Raw genomic sequence first — 8,901 nt, forward strand, 5'->3', positions numbered from 1 at the left:
CAGTTCTCTGCTAACGACTCTGCTTCTGTCTGGAGAGGGCTCAGGCAGATCACCAACTACAAGCCAAGAGCCCCCCACACCACTAACGACTCCCGCCTGGCCAACGACCTGAACGAGTTCTACTGCAGATTTGAAAGACAATTGGACTGTCCTGAACTACCCCTTCCCACCCAAGAGGCCCCCATCCCGCCCCCCACTACAGAGACGACTATCTCCATTCAGGAAGGAGAAGTTAACAGACTTTTCAAGAGGCAGAACCCACGCAAAGCAGCTGGGCCGGACTCTGTCTCTCCAGCCACCCTCAGGCACTGCGCGGACCAGCTGTCTCCGGTGTTCACCAACATCTTTAACACCTCCATGGAGACATGCCATGTACCAGCCTGTCTCAAGTCCTCCATCATCATACCTGTGCCCAAAAAGCCAAGGCCAACAGGACTAAATGATTACAGACCCATCGCCCTTACCTCTGTGGTAATGAAGTCTTTTGAGTGCCTGGTCCTGGCACACCTCAAAGCCATCACAGACCCTCTCCTGGACCCCCTTCAGTTTGCCTACAGAGCCAACAGGTCTGTGGATGACGCAGTTAACATGGCCCTCCACTTCACCATACAGCATCTGGACTCCACAGCATCCTACGCCAGGATCCTGTTTGTGGACTTCAGCTGGCTTTTAACACCATCATCCCTGCCCTGCTTCCGGACAAGCTCTCCCTGCTGAACGTGCCAGGAAGCAGTGCGTTAAGCTGGGAACACAAGTTTCTGCCTCCAGGTCCATCAACACCGGATCTCCTCAGGGCTGCGTCCTATCCCCTCTGCTCTTCTCCCTGTACACCAACAGCTGCACCTCCAGTCACCCGTCCGTCAAACTCTTGAAGTTTGCGGACGACACCACCCTCATTGGGCTCATCTCTGATGGGGATGAGTCTGACTATAGGTGGGAAGCTGACAACCTGGTCACCTGGTGTAGCCAGAACAACTTGGAGCTTAATGCTCTTAAGACCGTGGAGATGGTTGTGGACTTCAGGAAGAATACAGCCCCACTCACCCCATCACCCTGTGCATCTCCCCAGTCAACAATGTGGAGTCCTTCCGCTTCCTGGGCACTATTCTTTCCCAGGACCTCAAGTGGGAACTGAACATCAGCTCCGTTACCAAGAAGGCTAAACAGAGGATGTACTTCCTACGGCAGCTGAAGAAATTTAACCTGCCAAAGACAATGATGGTGCGCTTCTATACAGCCATCATTGAGTCCATCTTCACGTCCTCCATCACCATCTGGTACGCTGCTGCCACTGCCAAGGACAAGAGCAGACTGCAGCGTATCATCCGCACTGCTGAGAAGGTGATTGGCTGCAATCTACCAACCCTTGAGGACCTGCACACCTCGAGGACCCTGAGGCGAGCGAGGAAGATTGTAGCCGATTCCTCTCACCCTGGACACTCTCTGTTCCAGCTACTCCCCTCCGGCAGAAGGCTGCGGTCCATCAGGACCAAAACCTCACGTCATAAAAACAGTTTCTTCCCATCCGCTGTTGGCCTCTTCAGCAAGGCCAAGGGCTTAAAATGACTTTTACACTTACTTTAACATTTTATCTACAAAATTACACCTTCCCATTTTTACAACATGTTACCCCATTTGTATTTTTGTAATTACGATTGTATATTACGGCTAGTTTACATTTTATATTCTATACTTATTCAAAATTTTATATACTTTAGCCCCTTAGTGTTAGTTAGACTTTGTAATTTTAGTATAGTTAGACTGTATACCACTTATTTAAGTTTTAAGATTCCTACATGTTGAATGTATGCACCTTCCTGCCATAGTAAATTCCTTGTTTGTGCAAACTTTCATGGCGAATTAAACCTTTTCTGATTCTGATCTGATCTGATCGGCGGGCCGTCTCCCCTCTCGGTCTTCAATCTGGGGATTGATGCGGAGCCCCTCCACCGAGCCCCGTCCACCCGTGGACCATCACTACCATCTCCTCGCAAGGGCCCCGCTTGCCCTCCACTGCTGCCACAACGAGTAGGCACCATCCAACAGCACTCCTCACCCGGCAACCCGGGCAGGAGATACAGCCGATGGTGTCGGGGCTCTCCTGCACTCTGACCTCCACCTGGGTCCACCGGCTCATCTCCTCCTGAGCCCACAGATACCAGGCTATCCACAAGGAGGTCTTTGTCTCCACCTCCACTATAGAGAGCACCACTCCCATTTCTTGGACCAATGCCAGCATTTTCTCTATCACCAGGGAGTCCAGCACCGCTTCGTCCAGCCGAAGGGTAAGCCACTTGGCTGAGCACAATCAAGACATTGCGGTACGCGAGGGGTGACCCGGCTCCTGCCTGCTCTGCTGGAAATATCCTCTTAGTGTTTGATGGCTGGTTGAACACCTCCACCATCTCACGACAGGCTGCTTGAAGTGTGGTCCTCCACTCTGGGGGTATCACTTTGAAAATGGCGAGGGCCTCGTCAATCAAGGCTGTTGGCAAGGCCTTTAGCGCCTCATTCTCAAACCAGTCCAAGGCCTGATACTCAGCCTAAAACCATCGAACGAAGGCCCCCCAATTGCCGCCCGCCTCCGCAACCTCCTTCACTGGCCCCAGCCGGCAAGGTCAGTCGGCCGCTCTCTCTCAGTGCCGAACCCTTCTCCGGTGATGGTGTCTCAGCCGCTACCACTGCTTCAGATGCCTCGTTCTCCCCCGTCTCTGCCACTGTTGATCGGACAGCTCCGGCCGCCGGCTCTCCCGTAGCCATCACCGTCACTTCCAGCCTCTCCTGTCTCCCAGCGAGCTGCAGTACGAGCTGGGAGACTGCGTTAGTCAAGCGCTCGATCTGCCTCTCCAGCCGCTCCCAGCCCCTGGTCACCAGAAGCATGTGAGCGAGCAGATTCTCAGGCCGCTACAGCTGCTGGAGCTGTAGCTCTGCCAGCACCATCAACGCCTCTCCTGCATACTCGAGGTTGGTCTCCAGGTCCTCCTCTCTAAGGACATTCTGAAGAATGACCTCCTTGTCGTCAGATGTCATCGGTGGGTTTCTTCGTCGGCTTGGTCGCGACATTCTTGACCCCACTTCTGACACCAATTGTAAAGACACTGACACACGTTGTCCTCAGAAACCTTTTCTTTATTAGACACAGCACCAACACTAGGCCCTGCTCTTGCTTGACTCTTGAAGATCCTACTCTCTCGCAATGTTCCATCCCCTTGTATCCCTTTCAGAGCCCCTTTGCTCGAAAATTCTCTCACTGCAGTCCCTTTAAGCCAATCCCTGTCCTTCTCCCTCAATGGTTCTCATCCGTCACTCAATGCTCAATCTTCACTTCCCGCCTTTTTCAGTTTGAACCTCTCCTCCAATCTCTTAAAACCCTCGCATCCCGACCAATCACTATGGAGGCCTCTCTGCACTTATAGGAGGGCTTGGCCTACTTTCTGGTAGTCTGGTTGGCTGCACGTTTGCTTCGGGTGAGTGGTCTACAATTTCGGTCATGACAAATGTATCTGGTGTTTTGACTGTGGGAAGTCGCGTGAAATAGCATTGCCTAAATAAATAAATACCACCATGGAAGCCCTTTTCCCGGAACATATGCGAGGGAGATTAATGGCTGGACAGACATGCATTTGGACAGGCTGGCAGCCGACTTTATGGAGGCACTACACGCAACCGTCCAAGCGCATTGTGGTGAGGCAACGCTTTGTCCCGTGTGATGTGGAAGAGGTGGAAGCAGCATTGAATGCTTGCAGTTGCCAGTTCCGGCGATGAACTCCGCTGAGGATGTGTGCTCGCTAACGCAGAGCGTGCCCCCAGGGTACGATGTCAAGGTCATTTATGATCTGGCCGCCGGTACTTGACCAGCACGGCATGGTGGCAGCCAGATGCGAACTGCCCACAGCCCCCATTTTAATACCCTGGTCGAGTGAGCACGCGGGTGCGAGAGATTCTGTCATGAGCACGTGAAGGTCCAAGGGACAGGACGGGAGCGGGCCATCGCAAGCATCTTTCTCGAGAAGGAGGAAGAGGAGCCCTCCAGCGCCCTAAGAAGGGGGTGAAGGGAGCCCCCCTAGATGGGCGACAGGTTTGCAGACCAGGATAGAAGTTTGGGTGGAGGTCGCGGGCGGTCAGACCCGATTACACGGGACTGTGACAAATTCTAGTCCGAGGTGGGAGGACTACACTTCAAGGTGGGGGTGATAACCGAGCGAGTGTCTCAATTGGACAGAGCTCGAATGGATGCACATTTGGAGAGGAAAGTGGAATGAGCAAGGAGTTCCATATGAAGCTACCATGCCCCCCCCACCCCCCCCCCCCCCCCATGCATGCTATCTGTGCAACCAATCGGGGCATCTCATATGATAATGTCCTCAGATCACCCACACTAGGCAAGCACCGGGTTTAAACGGCAACACCCCCTAGACAATGGACCATCTAGGGGTGATATTGCCATGGTCCCGACACGAATAGGCAATGATAATAATGGATAGCAGGTGTCCCCACCCCAATCCATTATTCCTTTTACCCTACCCCTTCAGCTTTCGAATTTGCCTATTATCCACCAAGATTGAATCTATTCGTTCTACCCTTCTATCCTCCTCCCCGAGCTCACCTCAGCAGCCTCTTCGCCTACATCATTTTCCCTGCAACTTCTTTGTGAACTGACCCGAAATGGTACACTCTGTAGTGGAATGGCCAAGGCCAAGAAAAGTGGCAGGGATCAGGTCATTCTGGGACTGGCCGATAATTATCGTCGGTTTGTGAAAGGATTCAGTGAGATTGCACATCCACTAACCCAACTCACTTCCCCCAAGAACCCCTACAGTTCGACTTAGGTCTGCCAAGCAGCTTTCACCACCCTCAAGGACCACCTCACCCATACCCCCACGCTGGGTTTCCCTGACTTTTCGCAGATTTCATCCCAGACACCAATGCCTGCAGCAGGAGCTGTTTTGTCACAGGCACAGGACAGAGTGGAGTGGGTCATTGCATACGCCAGCCAGACACTGAGCGGGGCAGAGCTAAATTACTGCATGAACCGGCAAGAATTGTACGACGTGGTTTTTGCGTGCAAGCAGTTTCGGCCATATTTGAATGGCTGGGGGTGTTGCGTGCATACTGACCATTGTGCCTTGCAATTTCTCCTCTCCTTCTTCAAGGTACCGCAGGGGCAGATGGCCCAGTGGTTGATGCAGCTACAGGAGTATAACCTGCAGATCGAGTACAGGGCTGGGCGGACACATGCAAACACTGAGATGCTGTCGAAGCGGCCCTCAGTGCATACCAGACACCGGCCGAGGAGGCCTGTCCATGTTTCACGGGGGGTGCGGAGACTAACCCCCCCTCCCCATGCCAAGCGAGAGCGCTGGCAGAGAACACAGCAGCGAGGGCTGGAGCCCCGGAGGGAGCCCAAAGGGGGGCTTGAAGGACATGTCATGCTTGGTTGAGAACCTTCTGGTAAGAGCCAGAAGGGGGCGTGGCCGAAGGCGAAACCAGGCCACGCTCGGGAGCATAAAAGGGATGTCCCGAGAGTGATCGCGGTCTGTCTGCTGGAATGGAACGCTCGGTGCTACGTCTCTTCTGTCTTCGGTCGTCATTCTTCAGTGTTCGGTCGTTATGCTCGGCATCGTGGATCAGGCATCGTGGATCAGGCAGCATGTTACGGACCTGACCCGTTATGTAATTATGCTGTTGGGGTCCAGTTAACTAGTCTACGTTTATATAGGAACCCTGTTGGGGTATTGTAATAAACTTGTTGCCTCCAAGTTCTAGTGTCTGTATCTATGAAGAACATTGCATCTGGCGTCAGAAGTGAAAGCTAATAGCTAGGTGATATCCCTAGTGTAGTACGATGTTCACACGAAGAAAGCAACTTACCAAGGCGTCTTCGGATGAAGAAGACGATGTAGAAGTAGTTCCACAGAAAGACCCGGGGGTGGCAGCCCCGGAGGGAGAGCGCAGAGAGAAGCCGTCCTTGCTGCGCCGTCGTCGTCGGAGTGCCGATCGCGCAGCAACCGCCTTGGGAACTTACTGTCCGCTGTGGCGGCATTGATCGCCGAGCTGCAGCTGGAGGAGCCGATGGGAGAGGTCGGCGTGTCGGGGCTGCAGGGAGAGGACGCCGTCACGGCTGTTTCCCGCGCACACGGCCGCCATTGTGTGCGACGGGCGGGACGCGGTTCCCACCAAAATAGACCTCCCGCCAAAATTGCGATCAGAGGTCCCGACGCTCACGAAAAGACTTCCCTTTGTAAAAGAAATTTACTGCTGCAGGTGGTGACTGGGCGGCGATTAGCCAGCGCTTCACCGCCACCTGCCACCTGGCTGGATGGTCGGAGGGGGAGGCGCTGCGGGCATTTCCCACCACCCTGGACAATGAAGCCTTGGCGGTGTTCTACGCAATTCCACCGGATGACAGGAGGACGCTGCCACAAGCTCACTCTCAGATGGCGGCAGTCTTCGATCCACCGTCCGATATGCGACACAAGTTTGCCGAGCGAGGGTGGGGGGAGTCCGAGACGCCTCTCGCCTTCCGCAGCGCACTCATGTTGCTGGCGCAGGCGGCGTATCCCAAGATGGACTAGGAGGGGCTTGACTCCTTGGTCCTGGAACGCATGTTGGTGCTGGTGCAGGAACACAACGTCCGCCTGCCTGCCACAGACGTTGAAGACTTGTCATCTTTGAAGATTGCGTGCGAAGGTGGCTGCGTGCACCGGACCCTCCGAGGTGGTCCGAGCAACCAAAGACACGAAACCTCCACAAGCCTGCACTTCGATCGACAGCAACAGGTGTAGAAAGGATGTGGCAGGTCGATGGGAAGGACGAGACCGGCCGAAGAGGACCTTCCCTCGCCCAATGACTGACCCCATAGTCTGCTTCTGGAGCGGCCTGCTGGGTCACGTCGTCAAGGGATGCCGTGCCGAACAAGAGGGACTCCCTGCGGCGCCGCCATCCTCTACCCGGACGCCCTCCATTCTGCTGGGTCCTCAGGCGAGTCACGACACGCCACACACACGACCCTTGCATTCACCTCAGGCATCGGGTTTGGATTTGTGTTTGGAGGTGCGTGTCGATGATTCGTGTCGGGTTGCGGAGCGTGAGAGTCAGGGTTTAGCGGGCGATGGGTGGCCGTGGCTTCCTGGTTAGTGGTCGGCGTAGGGCCATCGTATTTTCGCCATGGCGGCGGGATCGTCAGCCATTATTAGTACCGTGCAGGGTGTAGAGGTCCGGATACTTATTGACACCGGGACATTTGCTACCATCATCTCAGAAATTATTTTCAACATTTTGCCAAAGAACTCGTGTGTTTTTCGCCCCATCGAAAGTCCGTGTTTTGTCACCAATGCCGGGTCTTTGGGGATTATTGGGCATGTATCGGATACCGTGTGCATTGGCGACATCCAGGTGACAAGGCCAGTGTCGTGCCCTGTCTGTTGGGAACCAAATTCCTGGGGAGGATGCCCCTCAAGATCCTTGTGGATCAGGCGTGCATAGAGTTACCATCAGGCCGCCGAATGGCGTTTTTGTCCTCCCCGACGCGGTTGTGCACAGTCAACGCCACGGTCCAAGCATAAGAGCTACAGTCTGTAAAAATCCCCCCTGGGGCACAAATGCTTTGTGCCCTTGCGGCTGCGGAAACAGCTTAATCAGACAGCTACCGAGGAGGGAATCCTCTTTAACACCTTCTAATAAGGTGGTTCGGGGCCTTACATTAGTGAGAGCTCAAACAGTGGTCTGAAATGACCAACAACCTTTTATTCAAGTTCTAAATGTTGGTTTGGTCACCACTGTAGTCCAGGCAGGGTCACGCGTCTGCCGCGTCCTGTCAGGGAGTTGATACTCAGCTTGTCAAGAGTCGCGGCTGCCGCGGTGCAGGGGGAGAGTTGCGGTGACTCATGGTTTAATACACTCTGCTCAGAGAGCTTCGACTTGTCTGAGGCACAGAGGGACAAGTTGCGTGCACTTTTTAGGGACTTTTCGGACATTTTCAGCAAAGGGAAATATTATATTGGCCGCACGTCCCTCTTGCATCACCACATTAATACAGATAGTCCCGCTCCCATTCGCCAAAACCCATACAGATTAAGTGCCAAGGAAAAGGACCATGTGCGGCAGGCGGTCGACGAGATGTGAGCCGCTGACATTATTTCCCCATCGAACAGTCCGTGGGGGGCTCCCATTGTCCTTGTTAAAAAGCAGGATGGGAGTTTAACATTTTGCGTCGACTTCCACAAACTCAATAAGGTGTCCGTGGCAGATGCGTACCCGCTCCCACAGATGGATGATTCCCTTGACGCCCTATCGGGGGCGCGGTTATTCTCCACCTTTGACTTATTGTCTAGATTCTGGAAATTGCCCTTAGATGACAGCTCAAAACCAAAGACTGCTTTTCGTACTCCCCAAGGGTTGTTTGAATTCAACTGCCTGCCGATGGGGCTCCATTCCAGTCCCGCCACATTCCAGAGACTCATGGAGTTGGTGTTGGCAGGACTTCAATGGGACTCATGTCTGATTTATTTGGACGATGTCATTGTATTTGGGCGCACGTTTGAGGAACAGCATCTGCTGCTGCAGCTCCTGCTGCAGCTCCACAGCCCCACTTTCTGCCCCGCCCCCTCTCTCTCCCCCCCTCTCTCTCCCCCCTACCGTCGATACCTTTATAACCGCGTGTCACGGCAGCTGTCTCGCCTACTTCAACAGTTTTCTTGCTGTAGTTGTTTCACCTGATGACGATTGCTTGTGTTGCGATCGAAACGTTGTGATCTATTATTTGTTCTACCTACGTGACTTTACCGAAAGAACCAAAACGTATAGTGTGTTTGTTGTTGTAATGTTCTGTGCCCCGACTGCATATCTGTGATAAAAGAGCTTTATAGCTCATCAGATTCTGCCAGTATAAATATTCTGATT

This window comes from Lampetra planeri, chromosome 69 (assembly GCF_965212315.1).
Source record: "Lampetra planeri chromosome 69, kcLamPlan1.2.h2, whole genome shotgun sequence".
Lineage (NCBI taxonomy): Eukaryota > Metazoa > Chordata > Hyperoartia > Petromyzontiformes > Petromyzontidae > Lampetra > Lampetra planeri.